The sequence below is a fragment of the Rhipicephalus microplus genome, chromosome 6 (assembly GCF_043290135.1).
Source record: "Rhipicephalus microplus isolate Deutch F79 chromosome 6, USDA_Rmic, whole genome shotgun sequence".
In the NCBI taxonomy this organism is placed as follows: Eukaryota; Metazoa; Arthropoda; class Arachnida; order Ixodida; family Ixodidae; genus Rhipicephalus; species Rhipicephalus microplus.
Window position 1 is genome coordinate 200,937,773 of NC_134705.1, and position 18,391 is coordinate 200,956,163.

The 18,391-nt window shown below is 45.3% G+C and overlaps 1 protein-coding gene across 2 annotated transcripts in view; it reads right to left on the reverse strand.

Annotated features, from left to right (window-relative positions):
- Positions 1 to 18,391, reverse strand: part of LOC119166902 (calpain-B-like) — a 106,402-nt gene that overhangs the window by 86,746 nt on the left and 1,265 nt on the right. The gene's annotated exons all lie outside the window — the stretch shown is intronic.

The following is an 18,391-nucleotide window of genomic DNA, read 5'->3' on the forward strand; positions in this document are numbered from 1 at the left end:
CCAACAACCCCACTCTCCGACTTGTCTTCTTCCCACGCAACAGCCTCCATTTCGCCCCTCATCCTCCGGGGCATCTCCGCTCTCCTTCGGGCTCTCCGAGGGGTCACGTGAGCAGATATCCAACGCTTGACCGATATTCCCGGGTACAAGGCTCGCGCCGGCACGCCCGAACGATTTATTAAACGCTCGGCCGCTACTTTTACGAGGCACTAAAGAGCTGCATCGTCTCGTGACGTTTTCTCTCGAAGACGGTGTGCTCAAGGCTTTCCGAGAAATAGCGGCCACATTCGGGCACTTCTCCTCGGAGGAAAAGTCTGGCTACAGCTTGACACCTTGCGTATACCATCACTCTATCACTCACTCTAACGACGTGGAAGCTGCGTGTCCATGAGTTTTATTTATTTATCCAGGTAACTAGATTCGTTAGGTCCGGGGCTTTATTGTTGAGTGTCCGACGATAAGGGGGGGGGGGGGGACAGGTAACAAGATACGCAAAATGAATGATGCATCATACATACATTGTGGAAACTAATACTCGGAGAGAAGACTTATAAAGAGCTAATATTCGAGTGTCTGAGCATGAAAGGTACTATCAATAGCAAAAGTTTGCGGGACACGAAATGTTCGATAAAGCTAAATTTATGCTTTATCTGGGAATGTAATTTCGAAATGAATGTTTTATACAGCACTTAGCATTCCGACCGACAGCCACCACCTTGAATACAAGCATCAAGCACTGATATAGCTCTCCCTTGCACCGTCGATCCCACACCCACCCCCTACACGTCGGTCGAAACGAGTTGGCTTCCGACGCTGGCTTGGGCTAGGGAAAGAATACGTGAAATCCGAATCATAATTACCACAAATAACGTATCCCCTATAACCAGGCGTCTCAAACACGCAGCCCGCGGACGTTTTTCCAGTGGCCTGTGGCTTCACAGGACATAAAACGTTTGTGAGTTTGCTAAATGGCATTCGCATTATATACTCGCCTATTACGAATGACAACGTTTTGTGCGGATTGGCTACAGGGACGGGACTTTTTCACGAGGCAGCCCATGCGGTCACCGTGCGTTCAAGCACAACCACCGAATAAAGTCTGTTTCACAATGGACGTCCTGGTTTGGGTCATTCTGGAGAGCAGAATACACATGTTTCGAATCGAGACATTCAATACCATTCAGAAATTATCCATATAAGAAAGATGGGGAAGCATCCTTTTAAATAGCAGTGTAAGGTGACAATTTTTTCACCCCCCTCCCCACAACGCGCGCTTATACAGTCCCGGCCCCTGCATGTCTAAATTAGGGGACTGCGTCCCGCTACCTCAGCTGAGCTTGATACTTGGTTTCCTTATCTGCTATAGTTCTAACAACTGTTGTGTCTAAAAAACAAAAAAGAAGCCATAAAAAAAAACTTCCGTTTCGTTCATGTATAGCACAATGTCGTCAGCAAACGATACCTCGTAAACATTTACACGCTCGAAATGGTGGAAAATGGGAGTCTCCGAAAAGGGTCGCAGCGGCTAACTCGTTGCATGCACGATCAGTGGAAGGGAAGATTGAGCACTTTACAAAACTTGTGCGACAGGAAAGCCCTTATACTTCGCATGCTGTAAAAGCGTGAGAGAAAACAGTGACAGCTTTCATGCGGAGATTGTTTATCAAAACATACTCTTAGACTAGTTGGTTCAACCTTAAGAGAGACTGTTACGACGCAGCACTAGATGAATTCCTGCTTGCACCATAACCATCTTGCTCAATCCTCATTGTCGCGCATTATTTAAAGAAGCGTAAACTGCATGACCAGAAGTACACATTTACAGAGCTATCCTAAGTCTGATTGTTGCATGTATAGATGCTAATTGTCACACATAGGAACAATAACGCAACCGTAATGAAAATAACGTTCCATGTTAGACTTGAGCACAGAACGCCGAGAATTGTTGCAGCGATCACAAGATAATCAACTCGTTCGTAAAAGGTACGTTGAATAAACTTTTCGAAGATCAAATCATAAATAACAAGTAAATGCAGTAGTCACGCAATCCACAAGTATGCAACGATGCCGCAAATAAAAAGATACGAGGAAATAGCACAGCACCCTCAAGATGAAGTGGCCCAAAAAAGATTAAGAATCAGCGTCCAAAGAGAGAGCATTCATTGGAGGGAAACAGTGAGAAAGACGAGAGCCCAGGCAGAGAAGGACACATACAACAGCGCTAACTTACGACAAAAGTTAATTCGTCAAACCAAGCATTATATACAGAATAACTGCACAGAATATATAGGATGTGTTCTTGGTGATGATGCTAATATTTCCTTTATCTTCAACTTGTCTTTATTTCTTCGTTTCGCTTTGACTTCACAGGTTTACGGAGTGTCCATGGTTTGATGAAAACATTTGTTGTAGGTCATAGCTGTTCTATATATATATGTATGTCCTTCTCTGCCTGGTCTTTCGTATTTCGCCCCGTTTTCCTCCAACATGTCGTACCAACAGGCCCAAACAACCGCTTTAACACCATTCATGTTGACAGATATCAGAAAGCGTGTCTTATATGAAACTAGCGCGTCAATACCCACCCCTAGGCATTCTCGCTTTTTAAAGAAGTAACAAAAAGACTTCAACTCGACATCAGCCAAGAACGAAATTTAGAAAAAAAGATTTGCCGGCATCGCGACCATAAACCAGCCAGCCCACGTCGTTGGAATGAGTATTTCAATGCCTCGACACGCCCCTGAACTCCGCACAACATCCTTAGCATTCTCACTCCTTTTTCCCCCCCTCAATGTCTTTTTGCGCTGATCGTGGTGATTACACGTTAAAGAACTCCAGTGTAACTTTCCGAAGTCCTCCACTACGGCATCTTTCGTAATCATATCTTGGTTTTGGGACGAAAGACCCTAGATATTATTATTATTATTATTATTATTATTATTATTATATCTCGTTACCACCATGTTTACTTCGGGGGCATACTAGCGTATTTTCGACTAGAACGCGAGGCTCAGAGCCCACATTATCTTCAGAGACCGCATTCATCATGACATCACGTGGTTATTTCGAGGAACTGCGCTTACCAGTATTACTTTTAACAAGTTTGATGACTCTTCTGAATCCGTGAGCACTGTACACTCGCAGCCAGCGCCGTGAGGCGACCATCATTTACATTCATTTGCAGACCACCCACGTCTTGTCATGTTTCACCCCACATCAGCGCCCCTTGTTAAGCACGATCGGCCACAAAAGCCTACAAGGCGCAAGATTCGCTAAAAACCCAACTTACAGAAAAGTCTGAGCACACAGACTCATATTCCAGGTTTCTAAATGTTAACTTCTTACGACTTTGTTTATTCTTGCTAGAATTAACTCCCGTGCGCACGGATTTGCGCGCCGCTTAAATAATCTCATGTGGCGCAGGTGTTTAGTCTGAAAATTCCCCAACACAGTGTGGGTCACAATCGTATCGTGGTTTTGATCCGCAATACCCTAGAAGTTAACTTTTTTTTTCCATTTTCGGACCAGCTAAAATGGCATTTTCTCATGCTTTATGATAGCGATTTCATGTGTCTAGTCTCACTGATTGTGCCTTTTTTGCGGTAATGCCTGTATTACTAAACCAACACATTAAATACATAACCATGTGTTTATTTTTTTGTGTGGTGCTCTAGGAGTTCCAGACGAGGATTTTGAGAAAAAGTGTCACGGTTCTTTAAGTATTCACCCAGGAAAAACTGAATGTGAAAGCGGCCTCCCCCCTTATTTAAGTCGATAGTTTTCATTATTTTTTTCTTGATTTCCCTCAAAGTATGACGTCACATGTTGACATCATCGTATGTCATGATGATGACGCCACCACTTGATGCTGCCGCCATAGTGGTCTAATGATCATAATACTCTACTGCTGACCTCAAAGTCACAGGATCAAATCCCTGCCGCGGCGGCCTAATTTCGATGGAGGCGAAAATGCTTGAGGCCCACGTACTTAGATCTAGGTGCATGATAAAGAACACCAGATGGTCAAAATTCTGAAAGCCCTCCACTACGGCGTCTTTCATAATCATATTACGGCTTTGAGACGTAAAACTCCAACTACTAGATACGATTGTTATGCCAACAAGTGATCATTGCATCACTCGTATTAGCAATAACGACTTATCGAGTTTGATGGGACATTTAAGGCTTTTGCGTTAAAAAAAAAGCCTCCAGCGTTCGCTTATTTCACTGTCCCGAATCTCAGGGAGGAACAGACCGCCGAATAACCACTTTGCAGTCACTGAATCACGTGTGAGGAATCACGCCACACCCACTCTTTCTCGACCAGGCGGTCGATCTCTCTCTCTCTCTCTCTCACACACACACACAACACACACACACACACACACACACACACACACACACACACACACACACACACACACACACACACACACACAGGCGCGCCCGTAAAAAAAAAAGAATAACCGCGCCCTACATACAAAGCAGCCAAGTCACAGTCTACATAGAAGTGTGGCAGCTTGGGCTAGTTGGTATGGAATGACGATAGTTATAGCGCGAGAACAAAACGACGACACAGAGTGTCTTTTGTGTCCTTGTCTCTGTGTCGTCGTTTTGTTCTCGCGCTATAACTATCGTCACAGTCTATAGTTTCGCGGCATTATCAATTTACCACCGCGAAAAAACGCTACTCAGCGTCCGGCGCTGCCCACTGCTGATGAAATCAACCCTAAAGCGCTACGAAACACTAAACGGAAAGCTGTGGCAGAACGACGCTGTCCGGATACGACGAAAGAGAGAGAGAGAGAGAGAGAGAGAAAACCTTGACGAGATTCGATCGGAAGACGTCCTTGCACGCCGTCAGCGTAGTAATCTCCTCGCCCGTTTACGCAACGCACCGCTTTCCCAACCACTTCTCGCGCGCGAAGGAAGGGTAGAGAAGAAACACGACAGAGGGGAGCCGTATCGTTTATCGGCACACTTGTCGATTGTGTAGCAGATTCACAACGTGCTACTACGCCACAGCGTCCTTGCTTGTATAGGCTCGCAAATATGTGCACAAGTTTAACACATTGAGACAGCATGCATGCTTCCACTGGAGCTCGTTGCTACGAGCAATGTGCGCGGTTATCACTCACGTATCGTCGACTGCCATTCACATTTGTGGTTATGTAGAACTAAAAGGCGAGGAAAAAAAGTAAGCTACGTACGTAAACAGGAAAGTCAAGTTCAAGTCCAACAAAAGAAAAAAAATGACTGACTGACTGACTGACTGACTGACTGAATGAATGAATGAATGATCTATTCATCTAACCGAATTTTCTCTGCCACAAAAGTGTGTGTTGTTTTATATGCTGTATTTCCTACGAAAAAAAAAAGAATAACCCCCGGGTAGTCATCGTCTTTCTAGTCAAACATGCGCCACACAGCGCTTTTGCACAGAGCAGCACCACACCTGTGTTTTCAGAGCTATGAAGCACACATTTCATCCAAATTTATGGGAAAGGAAACAGTTAAAAGCATGCAATTTTTTCCGTCAGGATTCCAGTTGTTGCTATTAGTAACATACTTTTATCGAAGTTATGCGTTTAATATTGCCACGGAACCTTTTTTTTGACTAATTTTGTTTAAAAAAGTGAAATAAGTAGCTTTCAACAAAAGTCATATGCTGTTTTAAGTACCGCACCCACTCTCCTAGACCTATCCAGGAGATTTGGGGGAGAATGTCGACCCCTTCCCTTCACATACACACTACCAATATTTTTTTTTTAATTTTGCGAGTGTGTATCACACGAACACGAACAAACCAGCGAACGAACGTACATATATAAAATGTGGTTGAAATACTTCTCAATATCTGGCTCGGCCCTTCTACATTGCAAGGCAAGACCACGGTGCTCCGAGATCATCTATAGTGTTCTATAGTATTCTGCGCCATCACGGCGCAGTCGTTATTACGGCGCGGCACATTAAAACACTCAGGTAGAAGTTCTTCGCGTGCTATTTTGTCTATCGCACGCACTGCAAGATCGAACGTGATAGGCCTGTCGAGGATTAGCGATGAAGATGATCTCAGCACAATGTAAGGCATGGCTCGCTTCTACACGTACACGCTAGCCAGAACAGACGGGACAGCGGAATTGTGAAACAGCGATAACGTCATCCCCGACTGCCTACGCCAGCGCCCTCGGCGTTGAAACACGGTCATGCCCTCACCGCGCCCGCAAACCTTCAATAAATCTCCATTTCGCTGTAAAGGTGACAGCGCACGCTGCTGTCGCGCGTGGGCCCGTTGGCTTCGCATCTTTTTTTGCATCAACAACAACAACAACAATAATAATAATAATAATAATAATAATAATAATAATAATAATAATAATAATAATAATAATAATAATAATAAGTCATATTACGTGCCGTAAAATGAACATGAGGTCTTAGTGCAGGCAATTAAAAGAGTACAATAAAAGTATATTAATGAAATGGAAAAAATAAATTACTGACTTATGTGCATTTTGTGCGCGCGTTTTTAGCGGCAAACTATACGCATTCACCACCAACTAGGCCAAGAGCATGTCCTTCTCAAATAACATTCTTATCGCTTACGCAATCAGGATCGGGAGTAGGCTCTGAATTTAGAGGAGTGGATTAAAGAGCCGTTGTCTATATATGGAGCGCTTCGGGTGTCTATGAAGCACTTCGCAGACAAAGACTGCACGGACTCCCTGTTTTGCGATAAGAGCGGCTCTTTTATGGCTGCCATGACACGCTGCCTGGTAAGACCACGCAACGCTGTAGATACGAGTTGAAAGTATACTTCCACGGGCTCAGCAGATTATGTCTGCAGAGGCATGTCCCGACTATTGGTCGACAACAACATTTTACTACTATGTTGGTTATCCTTACACCGCGCTACTGGTTGCGTTTTTTGTACGTAAAACACCCGAATCAGGGCCTCTGTAAACAAAGAATCATCAATCTTTCCAACGTCACGCGCTCGTATGCAGACAACTTTCAAACGCAGTCGTTAAAACCGTGTTGGAGTCCCAACAAAAAAAAAATAAAAAATATTGCCTTTTTTTCTCATACTTGTTACTTATTTTATCAGTTGTGCGAATGTACTGTTGTCATCCTCCCACCCCTCCACTCCTATCGTATTCCCGTTTTCTAGCCCTTAAGGTAAACAAATGAAACCAAGGAAACAGACAAGCCCAAGTAGCAACCCCGTGGTCGCAACACGTACTTGCATTATAGTTAATCAAAACTGAGTCAAAGCAGCTGCATCTGGCAGCTGTGTCGCCGACAACTTGGCGTGTGATTGATCGATGGCGCTTTGTGTGCCAAACCCTTCATGGTTAAAAATGATCTCCAAAGCTCGATAACTCTGAGGAATAGTTGTCGTTAAATATAATTGAATCAATCTTTTATTATCAATTCTAGGGTGTTTGTTTTTGTGGCGAAGGTGTTCTACGTCACAAGTGATGGCGAGCCTAGTTTTTTTTTTTTTAAATTGAAAATACCACACGTGGTCTCGAGATCCATCGTCGAATTTCCAGACCACCGTGCTGGAGAAACCGAAACTAACGCACCGAGTGCGCCGGAGCCAGCCAAGCGCGTAGATACTAACGCATCCGGTGCGTTAGTTTCGGATTCTCCAGCACGGTGGTCTGGAAATTCGACGATGGATCTCGAGACCACGTGTGATATTTTCAATTAAAAAAAAAAAACTAGGCTCGCTATCACTTGTGACGTAGAACACCTTCGCCACATAAACAAACACACTATAATTGATAATAAAATGTTAATTCAATTATATTTATCAATTATTTATTCCGAAGTGGTCTAATTAGTTGCAAATCGTTTCCGACTCCACCTATAAATTAGATGCGAAGGCGACAAGTGCCTACCTATTATAGCTTTTTAAAGAATAATTATGTATTGGTTATTAAGAAACACCCATGCCAGAAAGAAGTGGGGAGCTGGGCTGTTTGCTTCTTCTCGGTTTTGAGTTTTTTTTTTCCTTTTTTGTATCATTTATTCTATTAATTTCTATTTTTCTTGCTCTTTTTCATTTTAACCTTTACATCCCTATTTATCGCTTACTTCCTTTTTTTCAACTTTGTAGATGCTTTTTCTCGTGCACTTTGCGCCAAGCGACGACAGCGTACGACATCCCGGGCCCCTAAAATGATCGCGCATTTAAATAAGAAAACGGCAAACCAGACTAGATCATGTAGCCACATGTTCTATGGCAGACAATCGTTTACATATAAAACATTAAAAGCGGTATGCGGACACTAAGCGAATAAATTTATCGTCAGTCCCTTAGAAACGGCGCAGTGACAAATAAGACTGCTTAATATAATCAGACTTTGTTACATTTATCATGTTCCATCGTCTTACCTGTCGACCCTGTTTTCTTTCTTTTATAGACACTTTCTTTTTTTCATAATTCACCCACGGCTGTAACAATTCAGGTTCTATACATGTCTTCCACGCTCTTTTCTCTTCACCAACACTCTAACCATTCATTCCTTACCCCAACTGCTTAGCATTTACTAGATACTTCCATTCGTTTAGAATTCCAGCGTCTATGAAATGTTTAGCGGTGCTATTTTCTGGGCCAATAGGTACATGATCACAAAGTGAAGAGTTCCAGCACGTTACGAACGGGAAGAAGAAGGAGGACCATCGCTCCCGACAAAGGCTGGACTTTCAGTTGAAGTTTACTAAAAGCAGATATATCTACACCACCACGCATGTGTAAAGAACCAACAGTAGTAGTCATGCAAACATACAGACCTACCGCGCCACGCCTATTTTATTTGCTTAACCGGGCTTTAACACGCGCAATACATGGCGAACGTGCAATACATGGCTACAGAACTAATATTTTACCATGTGTTAAGTTCCGGTTAAAAAAAAAATGGTTCCAAATCTGCATGTTACAGCGCAAATGTAGTCGAAAGACGATTGTCTTGCGTCTGGAGAGAGTGAACAAAACGTTCATTTGATGTTTTGCGCAAAAAAAATCGGTGAATGGTATTCTGAAGGCGCTGCGTTAGAGTGCCTCTAGCGCGTAGCGGAGGCGAACGAGCACATTGAGGCACGTTAGACACAAGCGTCATCTGGCAGTTATCTTCAGAAAGATGCGCGCCAGTCTCGGAGGTGATAAGGTGTAGAACGCAAAGCGACGGGCAGGTGCCACCACCGTGCCGTCGTAGCAAAGCGCTGGAAACACCTTTTTGAGCATCGCGTCTCACTGTCAGCGCAGCGCGATAAACGCTACATTCCTTAGAGTTACTTGTGTGTGCCTCTTCAAGTATAAAGGCAGACATACAAAACTTCGAAGTGTTGTTATGGTGCCGCAGATATGCGCAATAATTGCTTCTTTAATTGACAATCGCACAACTGCGAACGCTAAACCTTGAGCAATATTGGTGGGCGCTGCGAATGGGGTTGGCCGTTTGGTGCCGTTTGAGGTATCGTTAGGGCGGACAGACAGACAATTGTACAGACAGACCAAAATTTTTCCGCCGAAGGTTCCCAAGAAAGACTATCATCTTTAATAAATTACTTAAGTGGGCGTGGTGCCTGTATGTTTGCATATCTGCTGCAGTTGGTTCGTTACGCATGCGTGGCGGTGTTCTAGTAAACTTCAGTTGTATGTCCAGGCTTTGTCTTGTGCGCTACTATTCTAATGTTCACGTCGTAACGTGCTGGAGCGTACCCTTAAGTTTGTCTCTGAAATGTGGACGCTTTCAAAGCAGAGATGACAAGCGCCCTGTGGCGGACGAGACTGCAATTAGATGAGCGTGAGGAGTTCCTACACCGACGGCAGAGGACGCCACAAGGCTGCCCCCGTCCCCGCTAAAGTAGTTTTCGCGCCCAAGTGACACGCAACTCACCACGTCACAGGTCAATTAGGACGGCCGGCCACAAGTCCGACACGGAAAGCTGGCTTTGCCACTCGACCGCTTTTACCGCCTGGAAGTTGGCAGCTGCCTCAGTGCGTGTCATCTTGCAGTGAAGTAGACTTTACAAAAATCGCGACATGTTTTTTTATGAATTGTATTTTTAAATTCATTTTAAAAAACACGGTTTTGCGTTTATTAGAAGGGTGTCAACAAACTTGAGACATAATTTCAAGATCTATGAACCCAGCCTTGAAGGACGCGCACGCAAGGGGAGAAAATCTCACGAACACGCGCTGGGACTACAGCAAGTTTATTCAAAACAACAACATGCATGTTTGCAAAATTCATGTTGGAAATGCGTGTTGGAAATGCATGCTGGCAAAATTTCCTCGCCTTGGGTACGCGTTTTTTAAGGCTGAGTTCGTTATCTTCTGAGTGTGTACATGTAAACATGTCCAACACCAGACTCTTGAGACGTAATACTTGAAGATCCCTCAGAACTTTTGTTTTCTTTTTTCCTCTAGAGCGCAAAAGTGTCACAAATAAAAAAGTTCCACCATATGGTTTTATATCGCTGACGAGTACATAACGAAAGGAAGACTGTCATCTAATCGAAAGTCAAGCACGAAACAAGAAATTCATTTGTCTCATAGTTTAGAACGAACCACTCGCGGCGCTTTACGCAGGACGCTCGCGCGAGCACGTGCAACCACGAAGGCTGACTTTCCGAAAATCTTCATGAGCGCTGCGCGACATAAACCGAGTATAGCTGCTTATGCGGCGTCGACGCTCCTAAACACGTCACGAGCAAGCACCAAAACCGGTCACGCAGTACCATCATTCGTATGTGAACGCGGTCGCCACGCCAGCTATGTCTACTCATTTGCCCTCATAATCATTCACATTGGTCAAACACCCTCAACAAAGTACACCCGTGGTGACCACCGGATATCAGTGTCACGCCTGCCACTCCCATCTGTGAATCTCAATACAACCAGCATGCGATGTTGTGGAGTATATGTCGAGAGAATCGTATCGTGCCTGGGTGAGTGATACAGACCGGTGACACGGTGTTACTCCCTTTTAGGCTCGTAGGCCCTGACTCCGGATACGAAAGGTCGAGCTCCTCAAGGTCGCCGAAAATTCCCGGCCCTTGCGCCGCACGACAAAGCACGGATATCCACTGGGGCACAATGTTCGTTTCGCACTCCAACATGGCGCAACAACTCCCTGCGCACTACGCGCTGGGCACAAACAACAATAGAATCATGCAGCTGTCACACAGCATTGTTTGGTCAATTCACCACGCCGACGGGTGCAACCGATGGCTCATTCTCTTCCCGGGGCCCAGTTCATATACCTAGACGAGTCTATACAAAATAAAAGCGATCGATCTTTTTGTGTGTGTGTGTGTGTTGAGCCTCAAAGTGGCGCACGCACGCGAAGCTCTGTCCTTGAAGCTCGGACTCGTCAACGGGATCGTTCACCACGGCGTGCGGTCGGCGGCGTAGCTGAAGCTAAAGTGACACGCGAGGCTTTCTGCGCGTCGCTCCCTTTACCATCAAAATATGTCACGCGCCAAACGCATCATACTTATGTATTATTCAGTGCGTGAATTGTTAAATTAATCAGCTATACTTTCCCGCCATTCGAACCGACTGACCGTGCACCTACATTATCGTGAGAGCAATGTCAATAAGGTCAACAACCTTCATTAAAGAAAAAGTCTAAAATGTATCAGTGACTACATGTTTGATATACGCCTGCCTATTTGCATGCTCACGTCTACATGAAGCTATATACAAGAAGCAACGCTTTTCGCGCGTGCATGTACAATACTCCATTCTTTCCCTTCTAAAATCTCGCAACTTGACGGTAAACAACGTGCTCCGATTGATTGATTGATACGTGGGGTTTAACGACCCAAAACCACCATATGATTATGAGAGACGCCGTAGTGGAGGGCTCCGGAAATTTCGACCACCTGGGGTTCTTTTAACGTGCACCCAAATCTGAGCACACGGGCCTACAACATTTCCGCCTCCATCGGAAATGCAGCAGCTGCAGCCGGTATTCCGAGACGTACGGTGAGGTGCGAGAACTTCGGCAAACTCCTCACATGCGCTTGAGATGCGTAGTCGACTGGATCTGCCCTAACAGTGCGACTTCGGGTGTGAATGAAAAATAAGCCACAGTTCCGGCGCAAGGGTGAATCAATGAATGCGATAGCAACGCTTTGGAATGCTTCACAAAGTAAGGCAAGCAGTTCACTCATTCAGGATCCGACCTGGCATAACTCGACAAAAAAAAAACGCTGGCGCATGAAAACGCAGTCGCTGCAGCGAGCGAAAAAACAAGCTTCGTGCTGTCTGTCACTTAATTTATGCGCACTCTGAGCGCTGAGAACACCGCACGTACAAGGGTACGAGCCATCTGCCAATTCACAAGCGATATAAGGCGCGCGTGACCGATCAGAGTACGCAGTGCAGGCCGGAAGGCACTGGGCAACCTCTCCCCCCTATTTCCTTCTCTCCCAGACGATCAGCACGTCTCCTCTCCCCTTGAGCCGCGGCCATCGGCCGTTCTCGCACGCTTCCACTCGCAAATAGAACACGCATGACGATGTGATCGCCCTTGTACTTCGTACGGAACATCCCGGCCACGGCGAAAGTGCGGCTGGTGTATACGCAAATGATTAAAGCAATAAAAAGTAATGCGGCAACTACAACAGTGAGGAGTGGATAGCGATATGTTAAGTTTACCATTAGACCTCGCGCGCTTTCAAGCGCTCTTGTCACGCTCTGTAATGTTGCACGTCCATGTGTTTCCTCTCATATTTGATAATAATAACCACACTCTTTATATATTGAATGTAGAACGGCACATTTTTACCTTCGCACGTCTACACCTGTTTCGTATGCGCATGTTCGGACACTTGCCTTGATATCTTATTCCTATGCAAACGGTGTCTTCCTCTTTGCCTAATACCGTGCCATAAATAATAATAAATAGTAATATCAACAACATCAAACGAACGTCTACAAGTAACGAATTCATTTTTGATCTCACTCTGCTAGAAAAGAGTGACGTATCAAGGTTTCAGCTCTGCGCGTATGTCCTCAAGGACGACCATGTTATGCTTGGTGGCAGCTGTCACGACTACAACGCAGCTCAAACATTTGTGAAACAAAAGTTGACTGAATACTGGAGAGACAGCTGCAGCCATGTGCTCGCTACACGGCTTTATATTTGGTGTTCTTATGTAGAGCTGTCATATCTGTGCATGACCCTGACATTCTCGCAGACGCGGTTAGGCAGCCATCAGAAGCAAGAAAGATTAAAACGGCAATATTACCATTTGCTTAAGTGTACTAATTAACACGAGAATAACGAACTTTATACGGCTCATGCTGCAACTGAAAAATCGAAGCACTGCAGTAGTGACTGCATGTCCGCTTAACATGTGTACTGCGGCGTAGGATGTAATGTGACTTTTAAAGTACACTAAAGTGAAACATTAAATCAATTTAGACGGAAATTGTTCTTTCGGAACTCGATTGTTATTTCCACCTTATAGTTAATCATAAATACTAAACGACAAAAATGAGGTGAAAACTTTAATATTCGATTTTTGCGTCAAAAGTTCACTACGTGAACTTTCATAGTGACCTCACAAAACCCAGAACTTTTTGGCGTATTTTGGCCACACTGATTCAATAAAGTTTCTTGAAACTAGCTATGGGAAGACTTTGCGTCTCCCGAATACAATGTGAATATTTTTTAGCGAAATACAATTATGCAGGCACCAGCAGACGCCGTGGAAATCTATGATGTCAAGGCGAGTTCGCAAGATGAACACACGGCGGGATCATCACCTGTGCTTTCTTGCGCTTCTCGCCCACGAAGTGTGTTCTCGCGGGAAGAGCGGTGTTTTCGATATTGTGAAACTGTAATTCACTTATACAAGAAAGATTGTGGCAAGTGACCCTCCAAACATTGATGAAATAGGGTCGACGAAACAGAGTACTATATATACCCTAGAATATATTCTTGGCACTATAGCGCTACTGTGCTGTCGGCAGCCCGCCACGGCACAGAGCAGTGGTTATGGTGCTGACCCGGAGGTCTGACTCGGACGTCACGGAGGTCACCCGGAGGTCATGCTGACCCGGAGGTCGCGGGTTCGATCTCGTTCACGAATTTTGGATAGCGGCGAAACGTAAAGAGTCCCGGGTATTGTGCGACGTCAGTGCAAGTTAAAGAACAACACAGGGTGAAAATTTCCGGAGCCCTCCACTACGGCGTCCCTCATAAGCATATCGTGGTTTTGGGACGTAAAACGCCAGATATTATTATTACAGTCCGTAGGCAAGCGACAGCTCCCCTATCAAAGCCCCGCCGCGTTGGTTTAGTGGCTAAGGCACCCGGCTGCCGACCCACAAGTCGCGGGATCAAATCCCGGCGGCGGCGGCTACATTTTCGATGGAGGAGAAAATGCTGTAGGCCCGTGTGCTCAGATCCAGGCATACGTTAAAATACTCTTGGTTTTCGAAATTTCCGGAGCCCTCCACTACGGCGTCTCTCATAATCGTATGATGGTTTTGGGACGTTAAACCCCACATATCAATCAGCTCCCCTATCAAATACTAACTGCAGGCTATAGCAAAAAATCTTGTTAAAAGAGCCACTCACCCCCCCCCCCCCCTCGCGTTCAAAGACGAGGAGGTGGTTTTCTCCTATTTTTCAATACCCTTCGCGAACGCGATGCGGCCTCTTCATTCTTAAAGCACGTGAACAATGTCTGCACTAAGCGCTAGAGCATATATCAGGATTTCGCGCTTCTCGGCTACACGCTGTTATCGCCACCAGCGCAGTTATAAACACAAAATGAGGTGTGATCGGTTGAGTAAAAGTAGTTTCGATAAGATTTAATGGCGCGAGTTCAAGTGAATTACGGGTAAAACCTTTTTTTTTTTCTTCTTATTTTGAACGTTCTACATTTCCGCCTTGTTCTCTAACGTAAAATATTCTGCAAACGTGGCCCGTCACACATGCACCTTGTCAACGAAGGAACCGCAGGCGTCGTCGTCATCCTCTCAAGGCTGTTGCGAATACCCCCGCTAATGCACTGGCAAGGCTATGACGTCGGACTTTGTAATCCCGTGCAAGAGGCTAGAAAGAAGGTGATCCGATGAAAAGGTCATAACACTTGGGCAAACGCGCTTGAACACACTTAAACACACACAGAAACGTATACCAGCCCACGTTTGAGCACGTCCTTCTGGGTGACCGACCAATTGGATTCGGGCGCGCACATGAGCACTCACAGCCTATGTTGTACCTCACTACTTGTCCACATGCGGCCGCCGTTGCGTCAAATGCATATTTTGTAAGTACAAGTACGCCAGCTATACTTACAGTCATGAACAGTATGAAAGGGAACACATAACTTCTTCAAGAGTGTCTTGTCGCTAAACGAAGTTGCCAAGCTCTAAGTTTTCAATAGCGCTAAATGTTTAAGCGAAATATACTTTTCTCTCAAATTGTTTAAGCGGAGAAGGAAGTTGAAGTGCTCCATTTCATAATGATGATGGCTGAACAGTTTTCAAATATGGAGGGCCTTAAAATTAATACAATATTTTTATTAATGCACCCTTACAGTATTATTGTATATTTACATATGTTTATAATTGTATTTTAGTGCAGTCATTCCTTTGTACCAATCAATGCTCAGCTGTTCTGCCTTCTTACAGTACTTATTTTTTCATATATGCCCCGTTTTGCAGATGATGATTAGTTACCATTAAAAATTGAAATAAGCTGCTTGGAACTGCACAAAGTGAAACAACGCCCGCACTGTCGTTGCAACGAACGTCACCCCACATCGCCTGTGACGTCACAACGTCTTGCCGTTTGCAACGGCAAATGTGCACGCTTTCCTTCAGTTGGAGCTATGTCGCACAACTGCGGCGAAGGCCTTTGTTAGGCGTCACGATGGTCGATGGATGAAAACAAAAGACGTAAACGCAAATCGCTTCAGAAAGCGTGCAATGCTGCATACTTAACAGCAGTGCCGCCAGTTGTATGACTCGAAACGGCGGGAAGCAAAATGAAGGCAGCTTGAAAAGAAGAACACATTAACGAGGGACCGAGTGATGTTTTGACATTCGAAAGATGTCGGATATAGAACTATATACAGGTTGTTTCAGCAAACTTGCGCCTCATATTAGAGAACCAAACATAAGCGCTAAGTGCGTTGAATCAACCCGATAGTGCTGTGAGCCGTACGCGGCACGTCAGGATATTTTTTTTTTCTCATTCCCCCAAGCTAGGTAATTAACAGCCACTGCCTAATTTTCAGTTAGTAACACTAGCGTAATATCTCCAGAGCAAATTTTGCAGCACTTGTTTCGAAACATCGGAATATTTCATTGATGCTAGCGAAGCTGTCACGCCGGTAAGCTTGGTAATTAGGTAATAGCAAAGACGTTTAAAAATGTAACTAACCAAAATAGAAATGGAACAGTTGCAAAGCTTGCTCAGCAACGTAGGATCATTTAATCCGTTGAATTTTTTTTTTTCGTGATTTCTTTAGAGCGCACAAAATTAAGCATTTGGGGTTAGTTAGCTGAAACCCAGGCCGAAACACTGTTTAAGTACAGTAACATGGTTAGCATAATGTAGCAAAACCTGATGCTACGGTCCCTTTGATGAAACTGCTCATTGGCTGCTCCCCTGTGCCGACACGTTCGCAGGGGTAAATTGGAATCACCTTTGCACAGGGTATGGTTACCTGGATATCATTTGAAGAGGCCTTCGCCTGACAGTGCACTATATGCTAATATAGATGAAGATCCCCCCTCCCCTCAATGAACACCGCCGCTTCCGATTTTTACTCCGTGCGCGTGTTTTTTGTGCATTGGAAGACGTATCGCCATGCAACTCGAGACCGATTAGCCCAACTGTCTACGCCGAAATCGCGAGCACGGCGTGACCATGACCAGTCTGCGAAACAATAAAAGCGCGGCACTTGACACAAATGCGCAAGCGGCCCTTCCGGAACCCTCTCTCTAATTCCCTCTCCTTCGCCGCGCGCTCATGCGTGCGTGCGCCCGCCTAGCTGTCTTCACAACATCCGCTCTTTGAAAGCAGGCATGCGTGTAACGTCGCCTGCGCTTGGCGAAAAGGTCGCACGCTGAATCGAGAAGCAACGTATACAGAACGCATTAAAAACGCAGCAGGAATAACATCTTTGCAACGCACCACCATGGCCAGCGGCGCACGAGGTAGACCAATGCTTGCACAACACGGGCCGAGAAATGCGGCTAACTCGTGCGGCTTACGCTTCGTGCAAAATAAACGAATAAATAAAACCTTAGCTCGCCAGCTATGACGAAGCGCCGCATTCCACGGAAGCACATATGCGATGATTTAGTAATCGCTATAAATAAGGGCGCGTCAAACGTAGCACGACCTCGGGCGACGTGACCAGCTGCCTTACGACGTTGCAGGCAGGCCTGCGAAGACCCGAATCCAGGCGAAGCAGTCACGAATACGTGTAACAACAAACGCGGCAAAGCTGTCGTAAAATGGATCGCAGCCCTCTTGGATGAAATGCGCGCACGGTCCAGCAATTAGCGCGAACAGTGATCACATTGCAGTTGTACACGATTTGTACTATAACATGTTATCGACTGCCTATGCAAGATCGTTCGCCTAGTCTACAGTAAAAGGCGAGGAAACCCTGGCATTACATTTTTTGTTTAGGATTGCTTACTGTTCTCATATATTGGTACGGGTAACTAACTACATATGTAGTGCTTTGAATAATTTACGTTTGTTTAGGCAACCTTCCTGGGCATCACACACCAATAAAGTAAATGGAGACGGATGCGTGGCAAACGGTCGATCCCCCAGCATTAAAAATTAACGCAAGTACTACTTTGCCGAATGATTACGGCGAACTCTATGGTCAATATATTTCCACAGTTCAATGTCAGCCAGAGCGCCGGGCCTCGAAAAGCGATGTAGCTTGGTGTCGGCTCCAGTAACCCACAATGCGTACAACACGACAGCACCGCGTCACCGCCAAGTTAGCTCGTACTAATTAAAGAAAATGCGGCGAGCCTCTTTCCCAACAACCGCTGTCTCGGACACCGCGGTGACAGCGGCCTACAAAAATAGGAGGGCAACTCAGGCGAGACACGATTGTTCTTTTCTCTCTCTTGGCACGTCCATCTCGGCAAGGCGTGTCCACGTTCAGAACCATCGTATGCAACCCGTCGACGTTTCGATTCAGAGACGCCTCAGTTATACACGTGGAGGCTGCGTAAAGTTCCGTCTGTCATGATCACAAGCAAACTTAACGCAACCACTGCAGTGCGCGATCCCCCGTGTGGCATTGCGGTCACGTCAACTTTGCGGGATAGCGAGAGAAAAAAAAAGAAATAGTAAGGACACAACGAAGACGGCAA